The 25,155-nt window shown below is 47.2% G+C and overlaps 1 protein-coding gene across 1 annotated transcript in view; it reads left to right on the top strand.

Moving 5' to 3' along the window:
• Positions 1-25,155, top strand: part of LOC309543894 (uncharacterized protein) — a gene marked incomplete at both ends in the record, with an annotated part of 89,354 nt that overhangs the window by 35,305 nt on the left and 28,894 nt on the right. The gene's annotated exons all lie outside the window — the stretch shown is intronic.

The following is a 25,155-nucleotide window of genomic DNA, read 5'->3' on the forward strand; positions in this document are numbered from 1 at the left end:
CTCCTCACTTATAGGACCATTTTTGTATGAAGTTTTTCTACCTATTGGAAGTGTTGGTGGGCGGGTCTGGTGCTGGGCAGCTGTGCGGGATGTCAGGAGCTTCCTTTGGTATCCAGAAGTCTTCCAGGATGTCCCGAGTGGTCATTGAGTCCCCAGCTATCAGTGGGGTGCTGTTATGGCACACATATGTAGAGGATCCATGCCTGGAGAGTGGACCCTGCCATCGGCGGACATTTTTATTGGTTGGGAGCCCAGCTGTTAGCGGGTGGCCATTAAGTGTTAGACACGTGAAATTCGTTTCGGTGCAAATACAAATTCCGACAAATTTTTGGTTATTCCTAGATTCGGATGTATCCAAATCTCCAAATGAAATTGTAATGAATCTCGTTGAAATCTGTTAAAATTTGTTTAGTTTATTAATTTACTAATGAATTCCAACTTTTCAGAACGATTCGAATTCGGATCAGTCAAAAAAAAATGATCGACCGATGCAAAATATGTGTGAAGAAATAGCTGGTTGTTAAGCAGGAAGCCGGCCGCCTGCATCCTTACCAACCATGACTCATCAGCTGTCAGCGGGCTTCCCCACTGACAGATGAATGTAAAGAAAAGAATGCCGGCATTGCCCGACAATAGAAAAAACAGTGTGCCCCCCCAAAGACCATACCAGGCCCTTTGGGGTCAATATTTAAAAAAAAAAAAAAGTGGGTTCTCCCCTAAAATCCATACCAGACCCTTTATCCCGGCATGCAGCCTGGCAGGTCAGGAAAGTGGGAGGGACGAGTGAGGGCCCCCTCAACAATACCAGGCCACATGTCCTCAAAATGGGGGGGTGGGTACTTTGGGGAAGCTCTCCCCCCCCACCCCACCCCAAAACACCTTGTCCCATGTTGATGGGGGAAAGGGCCTCTTCCCAAAACCGTGGCCTTTGCTTGTGGGGGTCTGCAGGCAGGGGGCTTGTCGTTATCTGAAAGCCCCTTCTCCCAAGGGGGCCCCGAGAAAACACCCCCCCCATGTGAATGAGTAACATGACCATATAGTATAATGTGATTATTGCAGTGTCAGCGCTGGAACTTTGGTGTTATCGGGACCATAGTACCTGTACCTATTCACCAAAAATTGTTAAAAAGTAATAACACACACACACAATTTTTGAAAAATCCTTTATTTAAAAATAACTACTGCAGGCTCCTCCTCCATTTGACATTTCTTACATAGTTAAGGGACGAGGTCACCTGTCTACGTCACCTGGTGGCACTTCCCCTTCTGACATCATGGACTGGTCCATGCTGGGTCCCTGATATCAGAAGGGGCGGTGCCACCAGGTGATATAGACAGGTGGCCCTGCCCATTACCTATATAAAAGATGTGAAACGGGGAGCCTGCAGTAGGCAGATGGCCTCCATGATGGCAACAGCGTCTTTTTTAATTTGTGGCGGGCGTTGTGATTGATGGTGGATCTACATCGGGTGACGCTGTTTTTTTTTTTTTTAATAAAGGATTTTTCAAAAATTGTGTGTGTTTTTATTACTTTTTGATACTTTTTTGGTGAATAGGTACAGGTACTATGGCCCCGATACTCATTCACATGGGGGGGATCTGGGGGCCTCCTTGGTAAAAGGGGCTTTCAGATTACGACAAGCCCCCTGCCTGCACACCACCACAAACACAACCCACGGTTGTGGGGAAGATGCCCTGGTCCTCATCAACATGGGGACAAGGTGCTTTTGGGTGGAGGGGGAGAGGTGCCCCAAATAACCCCCCCCCCCCATGTTAAAGGTATGTGGTCTATGGGTTAGGAGGGGGTCTGGCTCGTCCCCCCTTTCGTGACCTTCAGAACTGCATGCTCAGGTAAAGGTCTGATGAGTCATCAGTTGTTATGGATGTGGGCGGCCGTTTTCCCAGCCCCCCGCTTAACAACCAGCTATTCTTCACACAGAATTCGAATCAGTCAATTGTTTCTCGACCGATCGGAATTCTAATCGTTCTGAAAAGTTTGAATTCTTTAGATTAATAAACTTAACAAATTTTACTAAAAACGAAAAGAAATTTAATGAAAACTAAACAAAAGTAAACAAATTCTGAAACCAAACTAAAAGAATTCCAAATTCCAGAATGAAATGAAATTAACGAAACAAATGTTTCCATTCTGCACATGTCTCCTAAGCGTGCCCAACCCAGATATAGCAGTTGTGTTCCTGCCTCTGGGATCCGGGTCGCCCTGCGGATGCATCGATTGCCCTGTGGAAGAGGTCCGGGACACGTGAGTATGTTTGGCTTGAGGTCAGCAGAAGGGAGCAGACGCCATGCGGGCTGCTAGGGAGTAACCAAAAGGAAAACCTATGGAGAGGACTCTCTGGGTGCTCTCTGGGTGATCGATGTGCATTGCAGCATCTTATCAAAGTTTGGTTCAGTCGCCTACCTTTGTCTTCTTTTCTGTCCTGAGGAGAGAACTGTTTGTTGAAGCAAGGTTTGCTTTCTGCGTAGCGGTACCCCCGCAGGAGCCGCTTGGATATTGGCTTGCCTGGGCCTCCGACTGATTACTCCACAGCCAGATACAGGGTATTTTCACACAGCCAGGTGCACACACTCTTCTGCTCGTTGTCTCCAATGACCAGTCTAGAGGATGTGTTTTTATGTTTTATTTGGAGAACTTGGAGAGGAGAAGAAAAACCAGAGCTATCCTGAGAGTCCCAACATCCTATCTGTTCAGAGAAATGGGAACCTACAGATGTTCACAAGGAACCACTGTCATATGTGTGGACTTTAAGGGCACAGCATGAGACAGATAACAACTACATGGATTTATCCTAAAATAACATTTATTGATTTATCTAAAACCAGATCTCAATAAAATGAGGAAACTGGCCCCAAACTGAGCTCAGCTCGTGCACAGGAGATCAATGTCTCCTACTAATTTCACTCATGTACATCATACATATATAAAAATAAGTTGGTATATATCATAAGGTTCCTGTAGGTATAGATATTTCCTCTCCACTTAGATGTAACATTTAGTGACGAAAATGTACTTTATTACTGAATATATCTTATTACTATTATAACAATCTCCTTACTATATGGATTTTTTTGTGTCAGCTTTTTTTGTATACATGTCTGCATCATATTTTTTTACGGATGTCAACATTTCTATCAATTACTGTATGTATAATAAATGACTACGTTCAGATTCTATTTTTGTATATCTTAGTTGGTGACCTGCCTCATTTAAAGTCCCACGACTAGGGTTGAGCGAACATGGACTGTATTATTCGTGTTCGTACCGAATAATTGGATTTTTGTTACTCGAACACGGACCCGAAAACTTTACTGTATATTTCGGGTAAAAATCCGTGTTCGGTCGTTTTATTTCCGGGTTTTGCATGCTTTGGCGCGCTTTTCATGGCGGGCTTTCAACAGCCAATCAACAAGCGTTTAACTGGTGTGCCTAAGCCATCCCAGCCATGCCTACAAATGTTTCAGTAGCTGTGATTGGCCGTCTGAAGCATGTGACCAAGTCTTTATAAGTTCGAGGCAGCGCCGCTGCGGCGTCATTCTGCTGTTTAGTTCAGGGAGAGAGCACACATCAACGTGCTGGCTGCTGATTAGGGACAGACAGGAAAAAAAAACATTTGTGTCCAGATAGAATTGAGGGACAGGTCGGAGTGTGTTAGGCAGGGCGAGTTGTAGGAATTTTAGGGAGAGAGTCTGCTGATTTTTAGGGTCAGTGTGTTCTACAAACTACAATCGATATTGCTGTGTGGGGTGGGGTTTGCAGTGACCGATCTACGATCTTATCAATCCTTTTAGGGACAGAGTCTGCTGATTTTTAGGGTCAGACAGTGCGTTCTACAAACTACAATCAATATTGCTGTGTGGGGGGGGGGGGGTTTGCAGTCACCCGATCTACGATCTTAGCAATCCTTTTAGAGAGAGAGTCTGCTGATTTTTAGGGTCAGTGTGTTCTACAAACTACAATCGATATTGCTGTGTGGGGTGGGGTTTGCAGTTACCAATCTACGATCTTATCAATCCTTTTAGGGAGAGAGTCTGCTGATTTTTAGGGTCAGTGTGTTCTACAAACTACAATCGATATTGCTGTGTGGTGTGGGATAGGAGATAGGCAGGTGTCAGTGGTCCACATCCATTTTGCTGTGTGTGGGCTGCAGTAAACACAATCTTTTTGGGCTGCAGTAAACACAATCTTTTTGGGGTGCAGTGAACACAATCTTTTTGGGGTGCAGTGAAAACAATCTTTTTGGGGTGCAGTGAACACAATCTTTTTGGGGTGCAGTGAACACAATCTTTTTTGCCCACTGAGGAGGAGGGAGAAAAGTATTATTCTATCAGGCACTGTGTTCAGCATTTTTCCTTCAGCTGTGCTGTGCTGAGTGACTGATCATACACTGCTGTGTTCAGTTCACATGTGCTAATATTGAGTGGTTTCAGAAATCATACACTTTTTTTCTATTCCACTATTCAATATACAGCCTTGGGTTAAAAAAAAATAAATTGTGGCCTGCAGCAGAGCTGAATGATATTTGGGGTTTTTGGGGTTCATCTCATACTTCTGAAGATTTGAGGGTGCTGCCTGTTCCATACTCCTCCTACTCCTTATTCAGCCTTTTAGGGGTACAAACAATAGTAATTGGGGCCTAGTGTGCTTCTGTACGTGTGAGATACATACACTTTTTTTGATCATATTTCCTATTCCGCTATTCAATAAAAACCTTTGGGGATCAATTAAATTGCGGGATAGTTTGTGTTGGTACGTTTGAGATCCACCTTTCCAAGTTTTTGGGGTTCATCTCATACTTCTGAAGATTTGAGGGTGCTGCCTGTTCCATACTCCTCCTACTCCTCATTCAGCCTTTTAGGGGTACAAACAATAGTAATTGGTGCCTAGTGTGCTTCTGTACGTGAGATACATACACTTTTTTTGATCATATTTCCTATTCCGCTATTCAATAAAAACCTTTGGGGATCAATTAAATTGCGGGATAGTTTGTGTTGGTACGTGTGAGATCCACCTTTCCAAGTTTTTGGGGTTCATCTCATACTTCTGAAGATTTGAGGGTGCTGCCTGTTCCATACTCCTCCTACTCCTCATTCAGCCTTTTAGGGGTACAAACAATAGCAATTGGGGCCTAGTGTGCTTCTGTACGTGTGAGATACATACACTTTTTTTGATCATATTTCCTATTCCGCTATTCAATAAAAACCTTTGGGGATCAATTAAATTGCGGGATAGTTTGTGTTGGTACGTGTGAGATCCACCTTTCTGAGTTTTTGGGGTTCATCTCATACTTCTGAAGATTTGAGGGTGCTGTCTGTTCCATACTCCTCCAACTCCTCATTCAGCCTTTTAGGGGTACAAACAATAGTAATTGGGGCCTAGTGTGCTTCTGTACGTGTGAGATACATACACTTTTTTTGATCATATTTCCTATTCCGCTATTCAATAAAAACCTTTGGGGATCAATTAAATTGCGGGATAGTTTGTGTTGGTACGTGTGAGATCCACCTTTCCAGGTTTTTGGGGTTCATCTCATACTTCTGAAGATTTGAGGGTGCTGCCTGTTCCATACTCCTCCTACTCCTCATTCAGCCTTTTAGGGGTACAAACAATAGTAATTGGGGCCTAGTGTGCTTCTGTACGTGTGAGATACAAACACTTTTTTTGATCATATTTCCTATTTCGCTATTCAATAAAAACCTTTGGGGATCAATTAAATTGCGGGATAGTTTGTGTTGGTACGTGTGAGATCCACCTTTCCAAGTTTTTGGGGTTCATCTCATACTTCTGAAGATTTGAGGGTGCTGCCTGTTCCATACTCCTCCTACTCCTCATTCAACCTTTTAGGGGTACAAACAATAGTAATTGGGGCCTAGTGTGCTTCTGTACGTGTGAGATACATACACTTTTTTTGATCATATTTCCTATTCCGCTATTCAATAAAAACCTTTGGGGATCAATTAAATTGCGGGATAGTTTGTGTTGGTACGTGTGAGATCCACCTTTCCAAGTTTTTGGGGTTCATCTCATACTTCTGAAGATTTGAGGGTGCTGCCTGTTCCATACTCCTCCTACTCCTCATTCAGCCTTTTAAGGGTACAAACAATAGTAATTGGGGCCTAGTGTGCTTCTGTACGTGTGAGATACATACACTTTTTTTGATCACATTTTCTATTCCGCTATTTAATCATAACCTTTGGGTATAAACAATTAAATTGCGGGATAGTCTGTGTCGGTACGTGTGAGATACACCTTTCCAATTTTTGGGGCGCATCTCATACTGCCGAGGATTTGAGGGTGCTTCAGTCTGCCTCCTGCCTGTTCCGAACTCCTCCTACTCCTCATCCTGCCTTTAGGGTACAAAAAATTGTAATCGGGGCCTAGATTGTGTTTGTACGTGTGAGATACACCGTTTTGTAAAATTTGTCCTATTCCTCTATTCAATATACACCCTGTTTGAGTGTAAAAAATTAAATTGCGGAATAGTCTGTATCGGTACACCTTTTTAAATTTGTTTGGCGCATCTCCTTCTACCGCCGAGGATTGCAGGGCGCTTCAGTTTGCCTCCTGTTCCCAACTCCTCCTACACCTCTTCTTCATCCTGACTTTAGGGTACAAAAAATTGTAATTGGGGCACAGACGATCTGTCAGCAACACCACCACCTGGGTCACCAACCATCTCCACAATGTCCCGTGGAAGCATTCAGCTTTCCATCTCCCAAACACTTGAGAGGAAGTACCCCCCTACCCACCCGCGATCCCTGGCCCTGAATGCCAGCGTTTCAAAATTCTTGGCCTTTGAAATGCTGTCATTCCGTCTGGTGGAGACGCACAGTTTTAAAAACCTTATGTCGGTGGCTGTCCCACAGTAGGTCGTGCCCAGCCGCCACTACTTTTCCAGGCAAGCCATCCCTTCCCTGCACAACCAAGTGGGGGAAAAAGTCAGGTGTGCACTGCGCAACGCCATCTCTGGCAAGGTCCACCTAACTACCGATACGTGGACCAGTAAGCACGGTCAGGGGCGTTATATCTCCCTAACGGCACACTGGGTAAATGCAGTGGCGGATGGGCCTGAGGCGGATAGCAATTTGGCGCATGTCCTTCCACCACCGAGGATTGCAGGGTGCTTCAGTTTGCCTCCTGTTCCTAACTCCTCCTACTCCGCTTCCTCATCCTCTACCGCCTCCTCATCCAGACAGCGTTACACCTTCACCACCAACTTCAGCACGGCCAGGGGTAAACGACAGCAGGCAGTTTTAAAACTTGCCTGTTTGGGGGAAAAACCACACACCGCGCAGGAGTTGTGGAGGAGCATGGAACAGCAGACAAATCAGTGGTTGCTGCCAGCGAGCCTCAAGCCCGGCCTGGTGGTGTGCGATAATGGGCGAAATCTCATAGCAGCTCTCGGCCTAGCCGGTTTGACGCACATCCCTTGCCTGGCGCATGTGCTGAATTTGGTGGTGCAGAGGTTCCTTAAAAACTACCCCGATATGTCAGAGCTGCTGCAGAAAGTGCGGGCCGTCTGTGCGCACTTTCGGCGTTCTCACCCTGCTGCTGCTCGCCTGTCAGCGCTGCAACGTAACTTCGGCCTTCCCGCTCACCGCCTCATATGTGACGTGCCCACAAGGTGGAACTCCACCTTGCACATGCTGGAAAGACTGTGCGAGCAGCAGCAGGCCATAGTGGAGTTTCAGCTGCAGCACGCACGCGTGAGTCGCTCTGCGGAACAGCACCACTTCACCACCAATAACTGGGCCTCCATGCGAGACCTGTGTGCCTTGTTGCGCTGTTTTGAGTACTCCACCAACATGGCCAGTGCCGATGACGCCGTTCTCAGCTTAACTATCCCACTTCTATGCCTCCTTGTAAAAACAATTCGGGCGATGATGGAAGAGGATGTGGCACAGGATGAGGATGAGGAGGAGGATGAAGAGGTAACATTTCCAAGGCTTTCAGGGCAGTCATTCGCAAGGGGCTCCGAGGGTGGGTTCCTGCACACACAAACGCCAGGGACACAATTGTCCAGCAGGGGCACAGTTCTGGAGGAGGATGAGGAGGAGGAGCTGGAGGAGATGGAAGCACGTTCACAGCAGGGTGGCACCCAGGCCAGCTCATGGCCATCACTGGTGTGTGGCTCAGGGGATACAGAGGACACGGACGATACACCTCCCACAGAGGACAGCCTTTCGTTGCCTCTGGGCAGCCTGGCACACATGAGCGATTACATGCTGCAGTGTCTCCACAACGACCGCTGAGTTGTCCACATTCTAACTTGTGCTGATTACTGGGTGGCCACGCTGCTGGATCCCCGTTACAAGGACAACGTACCGTCCTTAATTCACTCACTGGAGCGCGATCGCAAGATGCGCGAGTACAAGCGCACGCTGGTAGACGCCATGCTGCTGGCATTCCCACCTGACAGCGGGGCCACAGTGGAAGCACAAGGCAGAGGAGGAGGAAGAGGTCGCCAACGCAACCAGGGCACCGCCAGCACCTCAGAAGGCAGGGTTAGCATGGCTGAAATGTGGAAAAGCTTTGTCAGCGCGCCACAACAAACAGCAGCACCAGCAGCTCATATGGAACGTCTTAGCAGGAGGCAGCATTTCACCAACATGGTGGAGCAGTATGTGTGCACATGCCTAGACGTACTGAATGAGGGGTCTGCCCCCTTCAACTTCTGGGTCTCCAAGTTGGGCACATGGCCTGAGCTTGCCCTTTATGCCTTGGAGGTGCTGGCATGCCCTGCAGCCAGTGTATTATCTGAATGTGTATTTAGCACGGCTGGGGGGGTTATCACAGACAAGCGCAGCCGCCTGTCCAGAGACAATGTGGACAAGCTCACGTTCATTAAAATGAACCAGGCACGGATCCCACGGGACTTTTCCGTACCTTGTGCAGAATAGCGATGGATACCGACCTTACCCAGCCATTGTTCTATTTTTGCTCTTTCTCACTCTTTTGGGGTGTACCCTCATTTAAAATTTGTGAAAATAAGCAGTGTTGGCTACCTCGTCCTCCTCAGGGCCAGATTAACATAGGGGCTATTGGAGCTGCAGCTCCAGGCCCCTACCTTTATATAGGCCCCGGGTTGGCCATATTCACTGTTACCGCTCTTCTGTCACTTGTAAACACAGAAGTCTGGCTTCTATGCTCGCTTCCCCAGGCAGCTCCCTCAGAACCTCCCCACACAGTACGAAGGCCGGACAAGGAGGGACAGTTTCCGATGCATGGATGTGTTTATGGGCTTCAGAGACAGCATCCCATGTTGAATTGGGCATGCATGGCTGCACCCTTCCTCCTCTGGGTGCATGCCAAGGCACGGCCCTTAAGGCCCTTCAAAATCCTCAGCACCAAGCCCATGATGCTCTTAATCCGGCCCTGGTCCTCCTCCACCGCCGCTTCCACCTACACCGCCCCTAGGTGTGCGCAGCCTATTGCATTAGGGTGTGCACCCCAAAGTTTAAATACACATGCATGTGTTTGCCTACATGTACATGGCCCCGATACATTACTCTCCCTGCTGGCAAAGAGAAATAGAGCAGAACAGGTCTAAGGGAGATCTTTCCCATCTCCTCACTGGCAAACAGAGCGGTAATGCTATGTGCCCTAGGTGATTAGGGTGTGCCCAGGTACACCCGGCACACCCTGTGCGCACGCCTATGACACCGCCACATCCACCACCACCTCAACCTCCCTCCTACTCCATATGGGCCTCGTCCTTCAGAGATGAAGAACATTGTTTTATTTTTCTGGGTTTTTTTTTGTTGTTTTAAGTTATTTCCCTATCCACATTTGTTTGCAGAACACTCGCCATGGTCTTAACTACGTTTTGCTGCCATTTGCAGCACTCTAGCCCTTTCCATTGGTGTTTTAGAGCCATTTTAGTGCCTGAAAGTTCGGGTCCCCATTGACTTCAATGGGGTTCGGTGTCCGGGAAAAGTTCGGCAAAAGTCCGGGACACGGACCCGGACTTTTTTTTAAAGTTCGGCCGAACCCGCCGAACACGGACATCCAGGTGTCCGCTCAACTCTAGTTACCACGTGTTAAGTCATAGTCATGATCATGATCAATATCACTTACATTTCCTTTGGAGGGAGTGATTTTCCTCTTCTGCTTTAGAGGGCTGCTGGTGTCATCTTGCATCTGCAGACTGCATTCATTTGGGGCATTCTGTGATCCTTCTCCTTCTCCAGCATTTAATTTTTGCTCTCTAGCATTGCAATGAGAGGGGGAGGAGTCAGCGCCATCTTGGTATTTTTCTGGAGTCCCGGCCGGGCTTCTAAAGTCACCTAATTTGCGGGGAATTCCTCTTTCTTTCCTTTTCCCCATCCTCCCGTTAGATTGCTGCCGCTTTTGGGTGTTTTTCCAAGCCCTCAGGAGTGCTGAAAGTCGCTTTCCTTTACTGCAGGGAGCCCGTTTTCAGACAGCTCTATGCAGCAGCTTCCATCTGCCTTCACAGCCGGCCACGCCCCGTAGGTATGGTTTTCTAACGTTACACCGTGTTCACACTGCGAGATGTCTCTCAGGGCTTCAGTTCCTCTGATTTCCACAAGGTGGTGACCTCACTTCTACCCAGACAGGAAGTCTCTATGGAATAAAGACAGGAAGTGATGTCAGATACAGACAGGAAGCGATGTCAGGTACACACAGGAAGTTCCGGGTGAGAGGTGAGTTGGGAGGAAGTAGAGAGAAGACATTACTGGAAGAGGTAGCAGAGGAGGTAATAAGATCTTATTTTCTATTTACACCCAGTAACCCCCCCCTATCATGTCCGTCCTCTTCCTCCATAGTCACTGTGACGTCTTTTATCTGCATATAGTGTGGAAACCTAGATTAACCCCTTCAGGGGATCAGTTGATGAATAATATATCTTGCTTCTAAAGCTGACCATACATGTTTTAGTTTTATCGTTCAGTGCAGCGGGGAGGACTCTCCCATCCCCCTCCAATGTGTGGATGGGGAATAAGTGTAGCTTTTTTTACTTATCCCGCTGGCTGAACGATAAAACTAAACCATGTATGGTCAGCTTTAGAAGCAAGATATATTATTCATCAACTGATCCCTTGAAGGGGTTAATCTAGGTTTTCCCCATCCACACATTGGAGGGGGATGGGAGAGTCCTCCCCGCTGTACTATTGTATTCTGACAATGGGGGGCGCTCTTCCGCTCTCAGAATACACAGATCAGTGATGAACCTATTGGCTGCAGCCGCTGATCGAGTGAGTTTTATCCAGCAGGGACCACACATGGATGGAAATGTGACCGATCCCTGCTGAACCAGCTGAATTTCCATGTATCTATGGTCACCTTAAGTGACTTCCTCCCCTCCCCCTCATCTCCTTCATTATGTAAGTCATGCTGAGATAATCTCCCATTGGCTGAGCAATATTCTCATTTGTCTCGGAGCTCCTTCTTGCTATTCCTCGTCCTGCCTGTTGTTTCCTTGGATTGATTTTCTGTGTAGTGACCCCGGCTTCATCTCTTGGATGCGCTCGTCTGTTGCTTGTCCTGACCTTTATCCTGATTCTCATCTCACACCCATCATAAAAAATGGAATTTATGATCCAAGTGGCCAAATTTTACGAGAATCCCGGACCCCAAGAATCATAGAAAACACTAAACTGTCCAGATTAAATATTTTCTCACTGGGACCATAGAGCTAAAATTCACACCGACCTTCATATTACCTCCTGATATCCCCATCCTATTATTGTACAACCAATACTAATCCAGATAATTCTCTGTTATCAATATTATCTGTCTACAGGGAAACCTTCATAGATGATGGCACCAATGAGGATAGAGGAGGACCGGAGTCACATGACTGAGAAGATCCTAAACCTCACCCTGGAGATCATCTACCTGCTGACCGGAGAGGTGAGGAGTAGTGTTGAGCGAACACGGACTGTATTATTCGTGTTCGTACCGAATAATTGGATTTCTTGTACCCGAACACGGACACGGACACTTTACTGTATGTTCGGGTAAAAATCTGTGATCGGTCGTTTTATTTCCGGGTTTTGCATGCTTTGGCGCTCTTTTCATGGCAGGCTTTCAACAGCCAATCAACAATCGTTTAACTGGTGTGCCTTAAGCCATCCCAGCCATGCCTGCAAATGTCTCAGTAGCTGTGATTGGCCGTCTGAAGCATGTGACCAAGTCTTTATAAGTTCCAGGCAGCCGCAGCGTCTTCATTCTGCTGCTTAGATCAGGGACAGAGCACACATCAACGTGCTGGCTGCTGATTAGGGAAAGACAGGCAGGAAAAAAACATTTGTGTCCGGATAGAATTGAGGGACAGGTCGGAGTGTTTAGGCAGGGCGAGTTGTAGGCATTTTAGGGATAGAGTCTGCTGAATTATAGGGTCAGTGTCTTCTACAAAGTACAATCGATATTGCTGTGTGGGGGGTGGGGTCTGCACTCAATCCTGATCTACGATCTCTTCTCAATCCTGTTAGGGAGAGGCTGCTGCTGAATTTTAGGGTCAGAGTGTTCTACAAACTACAATCGATATTGCTGTGTGGGGTCTGCACTTAGTCCCGATCTACGATCTCTTCTCAGTCCTGTTAGGGAGAGGCTGCTGCTGAATTTTAGGGAAACTGTGTTCTACAAACTACAATCGATATTGCTGTGTGGTGTGGGATAGGAGATAGGCAGGTGTCAGTGATCCACATCCATTTTTCTGTGTGTGAGCTGCAGTGAACACAATCTTTTTGGGCTGCAGTGAACACAATCTTTTTGGGGTGCAGTGAACAACGTCCTTTTTGGGGTGCAGTGAACAAAATCTTTTTGGGGTGCAGTGAATAAAATCCTTTTTGGGGTGCAGTGAACAAAATCCTTTTTGGGGTGCAGTGAACACAATCTTTTTGGGGTGCAGTGAACAAAATCCTTTGTGGGGTGCAGTGAACACAATCTTTGTGGGGTGCAGTGAACACAATCTTTTTGGGGTGCAGTGAACACAATCTTTGTGGTGTGCAGTGAACACAATCTTTTTGGGGTGCAGTGAACACAATCTTTTTGGGGTGCAGTGAACACAATCTTTTTGGGGTGCAGTAAACAAAATCCTTTGTGGGGTGCAGTGAACACAATCTTTGTGGGGTGCAGTGAACACAATCTTTTTGGGGTGCAGTGAACAACATCCTTTTTGGGGTGCAGTGAACAACATCCTTTTTGGGGTGCAGTGAACACAATCTTTTTGGGGTGCAGTGAACAAAATCCTTTGTGGGGTGCAGTGAACACAATCTTTGTGGGGTACAGTGAACACAATCTTTTTGGGGTGCAGTGAACAAAATCCTTTGTGGGGTGCAGTGAACACAATCTTTGGGGGGTACAGTGAACACAATCTTTTTGGGGTGCAGTGAACAAAATCCTTTGTGGGGTGCAGTGAACACAATCTTTTTGGGGTGCAGTGAACACAATCTTTTTGGGGTGCAGTGAACAAAATCCTTTTTGGGGTGCAGTGAACAACATCCTTTTTGGGGTGCAGTGCACACAATCTTTTTGGGGTGCAGTGAACAAAATCCTTTGTGGGGTGCAGTGAACACAATCTTTGTGGGGTACAGGGAACAGAATCTTTGTGGGGTGCAGTGAACACAATCTTTGGGGGGTACAGTGAACACAATCTTTGGGGGGTACAGTGAACACAATCTTTTTGGGGTGCAGTGAACAAAATCCTTTTAGGGTGCAGTGAACACAATCTTTGTGGGGTGCAGTGAACAAAATCCTTTTTGAGGTGCAGTGAACACAATCTTTGTGGGGTGCAGTGAACACAATCTTTGTGGGGTACAGTGAACACAATCTCATACTTCTGAAGATTTGAGGGTGCTGCCTGTTCCATACTCCTCCTCCTACTGCTCAACCATCCTTTTAGGGGTACAAACAATAATAATTGGGGCCTATTGTGGTGGTGTACGTGTGAGATACATACACTTTCTTTTTGATCATATTTTCTATTCCGCTATTCAATTAAAACCTTTGGGGATCAATTAAATTGCGTGATAGTCTGTGTCGGTACGTGTGAGATCCACCTTTCCAAGTTTTTGGGGTTCATCTCATACTTCTGAAGATTTGAGGGTGCTGCCTGTTCCATACTCCTCCTCCTACTCCTCAACCATCCTTTTAGGGGTACAAACAATAGTAATTGGGGCCTAGTGTGGTGGTGTACGTGTGAGATACATACACTTTCTTTTTGATCATATTTTCTATTCCGCTATTCAATTAAAACCTTTGGGGATCAATTAAATTGCGTGATAGTCTGTGTCGGTACGTGTGAGATCCACCTTTCCAAGTTTTTGGGGTTCATCTCATACTTCTGAAGATTTGAGGGTGCTGCCTGTTCCATACTCCTCCTCCTACTCCTCAACCATCCTTTTAGGGGTACAAACAATAGTAATTGGGGCCTAGTGTGGTGGTGTACGTGTGAGATACATACACTTTCTTTTTGATCATATTTTCTATTCCGCTATTAAATTAAAACCTTTGGGGATCAATTAAATTGCGTGATAGTCTGTGTCGGTACGTGTGAGATCCACCTTTCCAAGTTTTTGGGGTTCATCTCATACTTCTGAAGATTTGAGGGTGCTGCCTGTTCCATACTCCTCCTCCTACTCCTCAACCATCCTTTTAGGGGTACAAACAATAGTAATTGGGGCCTAGTGTGGTTTTGTACGTGCGAGATACATACACTTTTTTGGATCATATTTCCTATTCCGCTATTCAATAAAAACCTTTCTAGGGCAAGATCTTAAATTACAGAAATATGAGGAGACCGTCAAATAAGGGCCGTGGCCTGGGTCGTGGTGCTGCTGGTAGAGCTCCTGTTGCAAGGAGAGGACGTGGTCGATCTGTGCCAGCTACACGCACAAGTGAAACACCTTCCTCAAGTGTGAGTAGGCGACAGAACCTGCATCAGTATTTGGTAGGGCATCATACGCCCCTAGAAGTGATGAGGCCAGAACAAGTGGAGGCGATAGTAGATTGGTTTGCTGCTGACAGTGCCTCCAGTTCCTTCACATTGTCTCCCACCCAGTCTACTGCAGAAAGGTCACAGTTGGCACCTGCAGCCGATGTCCAACCGTCTTTCACCTCACCCCCTTGCAAATCAGGCAAGCAGTCTGAGCCCCAAGCCATACAGCAGTCTCTTCTTCTTTTTGATGACTCTGTCAGCAGGGTTTCCCAGGGCCATCCACCTAGCCCTGCCCCAGAAGTGGAAGAGATTGAGTGCAGCGATGCCCAACCACTTATTTCTCAAGATGAGTACATGCAAGGATCATCGCAGCACGTCTCCGATGATGACGAAACGCAGGTGCCAACTGCTGCGGCGTTCAGCATTGTGGAGACCGACAAGGAGGGCAGGGGTGAAGACTGGGTGGAAGATGATGTGGAGGACGATGAGGTCCTTGACCCCACATGGAATGAACATCATGCAGGTGACCTGAGTAGTTTGGAGGAAGAGGCGGTGGTCGCACAGAGCCACCAGCACAGCAGAAGAGGGAGCAGGGTGCAGAAGCGGAGCGGCCGTGCCCTAGACACTACGCCCGCTACTGCCCAACGCAGCAAGGGAACGAGCGCACCAAAGTCAGCTCAAAGGAGTTCTCTAGCGTGGAAGTTCTTTAGAAAATGTGCTGATGACAGGACACGAGTGGTTTGCACCCTGTGCAATCAGAGCTTGAAGCGAGGCATAAACCTTCTCAACCTGAGCACAACCTGCATGATCAGGCATCTAAGTGCAAAGCACGAGCTGCAGTGTAGTACACACCTTCAAAACCAAGAAACGTCTCTGGCTCATCCTGCTTCCTCTTCTGCTGCAGTCTCGGCCGCTCCAGCCACATCTGTAGTGATACCGGCACCTGCCACCCCGCAAACAGACGATCTGTCAGCAACACCACCACCTGGGTCACCAACCATCTCCACAATGTCGGTGGCTGTCCCACAGTACGTCGTGCCCAGCCGCCACTACTTTTCCAGGCAAGCCATCCCTTCCCTGCACAACCAAGTGGGGGAAAAAATCAGGTGTGCACTGCGCAACGCCATCTGTGCCAAGGTCCACCTAACTACCGATACGTGGACCAGTAAGCACGGTCAGGGGCGTTATATCTCCCTAACGGCACACTGGGTAAATGCAGTGGCGGATGGGCCTGAGGCGGATAGCAATTTGGCGCATGTCCTTCCACCACCGAGGATTGCAGGGCGCTTCAGTTTGCCTCCTGTTCCTAACTCCTCCTACTCCGCTTCCTCATCCTCTACCGCCTCCTCATCCGGACAGCGTAATACCTTCACCACCAACTTCAGCACGGCCAGGGGTAAACGACAGCAGGTAGTTTTACAACTTGCCTGTTTGGGGGACAAACCACACACCGCGCAGGAGTTGTGGAGGAGCATGGAACAGCAGACAAATGAGTGGTTGCTGCCAGCGAGCCTCAAGCCCGGCCTGGTGGTGTGCGATAACGGGAGAAATCTCATAGCAGCTCTGGGCCTAGCCGGTTTGACGCACATCCCTTGCCTGGCGCATGTGCTGAATTTGGTGGTGCAGAGGTTCCTTAAAAACTACCCCGATATGTCAGAGCTGCTGCAGAAAGTGCGGGCCGTTTGTGCGCACTTTCGGCGTTCTCACCCTGCTGCTGCTCGCCTGGCAGCGCTGCAGCGTAACTTCGGCCTTCCCGCTCACCGCCTCATATGTGACGTGCCCACAAGGTGGAACTCCACCTTGCACATGTTGGAAAGACTGTGCGAGCAGCAGCAGGCCATAGTGGAGTTTCAGCTGCAGCACGCACGCGTGAGTCGCTCTGCGGAACAGCACCACTTCACCACCAATAACTGGGCCTCCATGCGAGACCTGTGTGCCTTGTTGCGCTGTTTTGAGTACTCCACCAACATGGCCAGTGGCAATGACGCCGTTCTCAGCTTAACTATCCCACTTCTATGCCTCCTTGAAAAAACAATTCGGGCGATGATGGAAGAGGATGTGGCACAGGATGAGGAGGAGGAGGAGGATGAAGAGGTAACATTTCCAAGGCTTTCAGGGCAGTCATTCGCAAGGGGCTCCGAGGGTGGGTTCCTGCACACACAAACGCCAGGGACACAATTGTCCAGCAGGGGCACAGTTCTGGAGGAGGATGAGGAGGAGGAGATGGAACCATGTTCACAGCAGGGTGGCACCCAGGCCAGCTCATGGCCATCACTGGTGCGTGGCTGGGGGGATACAGAGGACACGGACGATACACCTCCCACAGAGGACAGCCTTTCGTTGCCTCTGGGCAGCCTGGCACACACATGAGGCACATGATTACATGCTGCAGTGTCTCCACAACGACCGCCGAGTTGCCCACATTCTAACTAGTGCTGATTACTGGGTGGCCACGCTGCTGGATCCCCGTTACAAGGACAACGTACCGTCCTTAATTCACTCACTGGAGCGCGATCGCAAGATGCGCGAGTACAAGCGCACGCTGGTAGACGCCATGCTGCTGGCATTCCCATCTGACAGCGGGGCCGCAGTGGAAGCACAAGGCAGAGGAGGAGGTCGCCAACGCAACCAGGGCACCGCCAGCACCTCAGAAGGCAGGGTTAGCATGGCTGAAATGTGGAAAAGCTTTGTCAGCACGCCACAACAAACAGCAGCACCAGCAGCTCAGATGGAACGTCTTAGCAGGAGGCAGCATTTTACCAACATGGTGGAGCAGTATGTGTGCACACGCCTACATGTAGTGAATGAGGGGTCTGCCCCCTTCAACTTCTGGGTCTCCAAATTGGGCACATGGCCTGAGCTTGCCCTTTACGCCTTGGAGGTGCTGGCGTGCCCTGCAGCCAGTGTATTATCTGAACGGGTATTTAGCACGGCTGGGGGCGTTATAACAGACAAGCGCAGCCGCCTGTCCAGAGACAATGTGGACAAGCTCACGTTCATTAAAATGAACCAGGCATGGATCCCACGGGACTTTTCCGTACCTTGTGCAGAATAGCAATGGATACCGACCTTACCCACCCATTGTTCCATTTTTGCTCTTTCTCACTCTTTTGGGGTGTACCCTCATTTAAAATTTGTGAAAAGAAGCAGTGTTGGCTACCTCGTCCTCCTCCTCAGGGCCAGATTAACGTAGGGGCTATTGGAGCTGCAGCTCCAGGCCCCTACCTTTTTATATAGGCCCCGGGTTGGCCATATTCACTGTGACCGCTCTTCTGTCACTTGTAAACACAGAAGTCTGGCTTCTATGCTCGCTTCCCCAGGCAGCACCCTCAGAACCTCCCCACACAGCGTGAAGGCCGGACAAGGAGGGACAGTTGCCGATGCATGGATGTGTTTATGGGCTTCAGAGACAGCATCCCATGTTGAATTAGGCATGCATGGCTGCACCCTTCCTCCTCTGGGTGCATGGCAAGGCACGGCCCTTAAGGCCCTTCAAAATCCTCAGCACCAAGCCCATGATGCTCTTAATCCGGCCCTGGTCCTCCTCCACCGCCGCTTCCACCTACACCACCCATAGGTGTGCGCAGCCTATTGCATTAAGGTGTGCACCCCAAAGTTGAAATACACATGCATGTGTTTGCCAGCAGGGAGAGTAATGTATCGGGGCCATGTACCTGTAGGCAAAGAGAAATAGAGCAGAGCAGGTCCGAGGGAGATCTTTCCCATCTCCTCACTGGCAATGCTATGTGCCCTAGGTGATTAGGGTGTGCCCAGGCACACCCGGCACACCCTGTGCGCATGCCTATGTCACCGCCACATCCACCACCACCTCAACCTCCCTACTACTCCATATGGGCCTCGTCCTTCAGAGATGAAGAAGAACATTGTTTTATTTTTCTGTTTTTTTTTTGTTGTTTTAAGTTATTTCCCTATCCACATTTGTTTGCAGAGCACTTGCCATGCTCTTAATTACGTTTTGCTGCCATTTGCAGCATTCTAGCCCTTTCCTTTGGTGTTTTAGAGCCATTTTAGTGCCTTAAAGTTCGGGTCCCCATTGACTTCAATGGGGTTCGGTGTCCGGGAAAAGTTCGGTAAAAGTCCGGGACACGGACCCGGACTTTTTTTTAAAGTTCGGCCGAACACGGACATCTAGGTGTCCGCTCAACCCTAGTGAGGAGGATTCTGGGAGGTCACATGACATCACTCTTATCTCTAATTATAAAACACAGACCTGACCGGAGAGGTGAGGAGGATTCTGGGATTCTAACATGATATTCCTATCTCGGCACCGGTCCTCAGGAAGGATGTGCTAGAACTGGAGAGAGTCCAGAGAAGGGCAACAAAAATAATTAGGGAAATGGAGGACATCAGCTGTGAGGAAAGACTACAAGCATTGAACTTATTCTCTCTGGAGAAGAGACGATTGAGGGGGGATATGACAAATATTGTACTGGCGACCCTAGCATAAGGAACAAACTATTCAGAGAAAGGGAATACAATAAGACGTGTGGCCACTCACTAAAACTAGAGGAAAGGCATTTTAACCTTAAAATACGCAGGGGGTTCTTCACTGTAAGAGCAGTAAGGATGTGGAATTCTCTTCCGCAAACAGTGTTATCAGCAGGGAGCATTGATAGTTTCAAAAAACTATTAGATGGGCACCTTAAAGACCACAACATACAGGGGTATACAATGTACAACTTACAGGAGTATACAATGTACGGTTAACAGCAGACACACACACACACATCATAGGTTGAACATGATGGACTGATGTCTTTTTTCAACCTCACTAACTATGTAACTATGTTCCTCAATACAGAGATTTCCTCTTCTGAAGTCAGGTGATCATATGACCATCACAGTGCCTCCATGTGACTCCCTAAAACCTGAGAGACACAACATGGAGAAGATTCTAGAAGTCACCAAGAAGATGATGGAGCTGCTGACAGGAGAGGTGAGCGGTGCTGGGAATTCTGGGACATTATCCAGTAACAGACAAGGGATGTGTCTGGATGGTGACTGTATCATTGTGTGTGTCAGGTTCCTATAAGGTGTCAGGATGTCACTGTCTATTTCTCCATGGAGGAGTGGGAGTATTTAGAAGGACACAAGGATCTCTACAAGGACGTCATGATGGAGAATCAGCCGCCCCTCACATCACCGGGTAAGAGGAAACTTTATTGTAAAGGAGAGAGCAGTAAGGAGGATCCACCTAGATCCCCCATCATCTGATAAACACATAGAAACAATGTATTCAGTCAGTGTGTGTTTCCTACAGATGGATCCAGTAATGGGAACCCACCAGAGAGATGTGCCCGTCCTCTGTATTCCCGGGATCCTACACAGGAAGGTTACACCATCCCCCACCATCATCAGGTAGGTGAAGATGGATGTCGAGATCGTAAAAGTGATCTGACTGTATGAGAATATATTCCACTTTTAGGTATAAGGTTATTTGTGCTCACATTTTAAAGAAACCATTCCCTGCTATTTTGTTTGTTTAGAATGAAAATCTGATAGATATAAAAGATGAGGTTAAAGAGGAAGAAGAGACGTATGTGATGGGGGATCAGCAGTTCAGGGAAGAGGTTGGGATGATGGACAAAGTTAAAGAGGAGGAATCTTCTCCAGACATCAGCACAGGTGAGTGATGGCCGCTAAATACAAAAACTGTTTGGGTATATGGATTGATGTTTGAGGATCTGTAGATCCACTTCTACAAGGACGTCATGATGGAGAATCAGCCGCCCCTCACATCACCGGGTAAGAGGAGACTTTATTGTAAAGGAGAGAGCAGTAAGGAGGATCCACCTAGATCCCCCATCATCTGATAAACACGTAGAAACAATGTATTCAGTCAGTGTGTGTGTTTCCTACAGATGGATCCAGTAATGTGAACCCACCAGAGAGATGTCCCTGTCCTCTGTATTCCCGAGATTCCACACAAGTTAACATTAAAGAAGAGATAAAAGAGGAGGATGATGAGGATTTTGTAATGGAGGAGGCAGAGTTTCCAAAAGGTCACAGAAAGCAGTACCAGGACACCATGGTGGAGTCATCCAGTTACAGAAATCCACCAGAGAGATGTCCCCGTCCTCCGTATTCCCGGGATTCCACACAGGAAGGTCACACCATCCCTCACCATCATCAGGTAGATGAGAATGTAGGAAAGTGATCCCAAGCCCTAAGAGATATCATTCTTCTATTATTATTATTATTTTTTTGTATTTAATATTATTTCTGCCATTTTGTTGGTTTAGGATGAAGATCTGATAAATGTACAAATTGGGGTTATAAAGGAAAAGACGTATGTGAGGGGTGATCAGCATTTTACAGAGGAGGTTGGGATGATGGACGCAGTTAAAGAGGAAGAAACTTCTCCAGATATCAGCTCGGGTAATTATGGAAGAATGGGTTAAAGGTTACTTAGTGATGTTTGGTTGGGTGGTATCATTGATCTGGTTAGTTGTCATAGTTTGGTGTTGTGATTGCACCCAGTTCCACCACAGATCTCTTTTACACTTTGAAATGCTCGACCCCCATACACTGCTCCAAAGAATGAAAGGAACACTTTGAAAACACATCAGATCTCTATGGGGAAAAATATCATGCTGGATATCTATACTGGTATGGACTGGGTAATGTGTTAGGCTCTATACTGGTATGGACTGGGTAATGTCTTAGGATCTATACTGGTATGGACTGGGTAATGTGTTAGGATCTATACTGGCATGAACTGGGTAATGTGTTAGGATCTATACTGGTATGGACTGGGTAATGCGTTAGGATCTATACTGGTATGGACTGGGTAATGTCTTAGGATCTATACTGGTATGGACTGGGTAAATGTTAGGAAGGAAAGGATGCCACATAGTGTGATGGAAATGAAAATTATCACCCTACAGAGGGCTGAACTCAAAGACACCCCGAAAATCAAAGTGAAAAAATGATGCAGCAGGCGAGTCCATTTTGGTGAAATGTCATTGCAGGACCTCAGAATGGTCCTCAGTAGTGTGTATGGCCCCCACATGCTTGTATGCATGGCTGAAAACGTCGGGGCATGCTCCTAATAAGACGACGGATGGTGTCCTGGGGTATTTCCTCCCAGATCTGGACCAGGGCACCACTGAGCTCCTGAACAGACTGAGGTGTAACCTGGAGATATCGGATGGACTGAAACAGAATGTCCCAGAGGTGTTCTATTGGATTCAGGTCAGGCGAGTGTGGGGGCCATTCGGTGGTATAAATCCCTTCATCCTCCAGGAACTGGCTGCATACTCTCACCACATGAGGCCGGGAATTGTTGTGCACCAGGAGGAACCCAGGACCCACTGCACCAGCATAGGGTCTGACAATGGGTCCAAGGATTTCATCCCAATACCTAATGGCAGTCAGGGTGCCATTGTCTACCCTGTAGAGGTCTGTGCGTCCCTCCATGGATACGCCTCCCCAGACCATCACTGACCCTTCACCCAACCAGTCATGCTGAACGATGTTACAGGCATCATAATGTTCTCCACGGCTTCTCCAGACCCTTTCAATTCTGTCACATGTGCTCAGGGTGAACCTGCTCTCATCTGTGAAAAGCACAGGGTGCCAGTGGTGGAGCTGCCAATTCTGGTGTTCAATGGCAAATGCCAGTCGAGCTCCACAGTGCCGGGCAGTGAGCACAGGGACCACTAGAGGACGTCGGGCCCTCAGGCCACCCTCATGAAGTCTGTTTCTTTTGGTCAGAGACATTCACACCAGTGTCCTGCTGGAGGTAATTTTGTAGGGCTCTGGCAGGGCTCATCCTGGTCCTCCTTGCACAAAGGGGCAGATACCGGTCCTGCTGATGGGTTAAGGACCTTCTACGGCCCTGTCCAGCTCTCCTAGAGTAACTGCCTGTCTCCTGGAATCTCCTCCATGCTCCTGAGACTGTGCTGAGGGGACACAGCAAACCTTATGGCAATGGGACGTATTGATGTGCCATCCTGGAGGAGTTGGACTGCCTGTGCAACCTCTATAGGGTCCAGGCATGGCCTCATGCTACCAGTAGTGACATTGACCCCAGCCAAATGCAAAACTAGTGACAAACACTCCGAAAAGATGAGTAGGGAAAATGTCAGTGGCCTCCACCTGTAAAACCATTCCTGTTTTGGAGGTTGTCTCATTGTTGCCCATCTAGTGCACCTGTTGGTAACAACCCCCTCTGCTACTTGACTGAGCAGATGAATGTCCCAGCAGGAGTTCCCCTGACTTGACGCTATACTCTGATTATAAAGTGTTGAGCAGTGTATATGAGTGTGGAAATTTCTTGGTAATTTATCTTGTCTTCTGACAGACGGACTCTGTGGTGGGAATAGAAGGACATCGGAGGAAGATGTGACTACAGAAGATAATGACATGGCATCTTCTCCAGAAGTAAATCCCGTTCCTCATAATATACATGACAGACCTCACCATTGGAGGAGATCATTGGAATCTCCTGATACTTCACATAGTCCTCTAATATCTGACAGTGCCGACGGGTGCGGGAAACCATCTCATCTCAGGGAATCTTCTTTATACCATACAGGAGAGAATTCATTCTCATGTTCAGAGTGCGGGAAATGTTTTAGTAAAAAAAGAAGCCTTCTTAGCCATCAGAGAATACACACAGGTGACCTTCCCTATTCATGTTCAGAGTGCGGGAAATGTTTTAAACAAAAAAAAAGCCTACTTAGCCATCAGAGAATACACACAGGTGACCTTCCCTATTCATATTCAGAGTACGGGAAATGTTTTAGTCGTAAAGAAAACCTTCTTAGCCATCAGAAAATACACACAGTAGAGCATCCCTATTCATGTTCAGAGTGTGGGAAATGTTTTAATCATAAAGGAAACCTTCTTAAACATCAGAGAATACATACAGGCGAGCGTCCCTATTCATGTTCAGAGTGTGGGAAATGTTTTAATCAAAAAGGACACCTTCTTAGCCATCAGAGAATACACACAGGTGAGCGTCCCTATTCATGTTCAGAGTGCGGTAAATGTTTTAATGAGAAAGGAACCCTTCTTAGGCATCAGAGAATACACACGGGTGAGCGTCCCTATTCATGTTCAGAGTGTGGGAAATGTTTTACTCATGACGTAAGCCTTCGTAGCCATCAAAAGAATACATGCTGTTGAATGTCCCTATTCATGTGCCAGGTGTGGGAAATGTATTAGTCACAAAAGAAACCTTCTTAGCCATCAGAAAATGCACAGGGGTGAGCTTCACTATTCATGTTCAGAGTGTGGGAAATGTTTTAATAATAAAGGAAGCCTTTAGAGAATACACACAGGTGAGCCTCCATATTCATGTTCAGAATGCGGGAAATGTTTTGCGTTCAAATCTTTACTTGTTAGACACCGAAAAGTTCATACAGGCGAGCATCTCTAATCTTGTAATAAATAAAGGGGGGATTAACCGCACTAAAGGATGTGAATTAAATTAAAACAGCAGCAACTTCCAGTGTGACCACACCCTAAAGAAAATATGTAGATTAAGTTGCGCTAAATGTGATCAATGGAGGTATAAAGTCCACAAAAGTCCCAACAGTGATTAAAGATGACAATATCCTGGATGTGATCCTAGACCACACTCCCTTAAGGGTATACGCTTACCAGATTAAGGTAAGAAAGAAGCGAATGTGCTCTTATGTCTTGTCACCTTGATAGAAGATCCAGGCCCGTGTGAGCAGTAGACTCAGTGGTCATTGGATCATGAAAAAAATGTAAACATACGCAATAGCGTAAAACCCAACAACTAGGTATGATATCACCTCAGTGTGACTTAAATGGTAGAATGTGTATAATTAGAGCCACCACCAAGATTCACTGGTGTAGTGAGCTAATAAGAAGGAAAAATAAGAGATATATACCCCTTACCAAATACAGATAAGGATAAATGCAAAAACGAATTGATGTGTTCCAGTTGGAGTTGCCTCTTACCAGACGACAATATTAAAAAGCCAAAGTGAGAAGAAACAATGTTGAAGAAAATGGGTGTTGAACCATCACCAGCTAAATCAGCCTCTTACCAAATGGAAAATAAAGGCAAGTGTGTATAGATCAATCCAGTGTGACAGCAGGATTCAATGTCAAAAACCACCAGTAGGGGTCGCCTCTTACCAGATAATTATTTCAGCCAAGCTTGTATGACAATCAGTATACGGGGCCCGAACATGTAAAAGAAAGACTGGTCCTCGCAATCATCCATAAGTTCTAC

This window comes from Pelophylax lessonae, assembly GCF_965119305.1.
Source record: "Pelophylax lessonae genome assembly, contig: HAP1_SCAFFOLD_484, whole genome shotgun sequence".
In the NCBI taxonomy this organism is placed as follows: domain Eukaryota; kingdom Metazoa; phylum Chordata; class Amphibia; order Anura; family Ranidae; genus Pelophylax; species Pelophylax lessonae.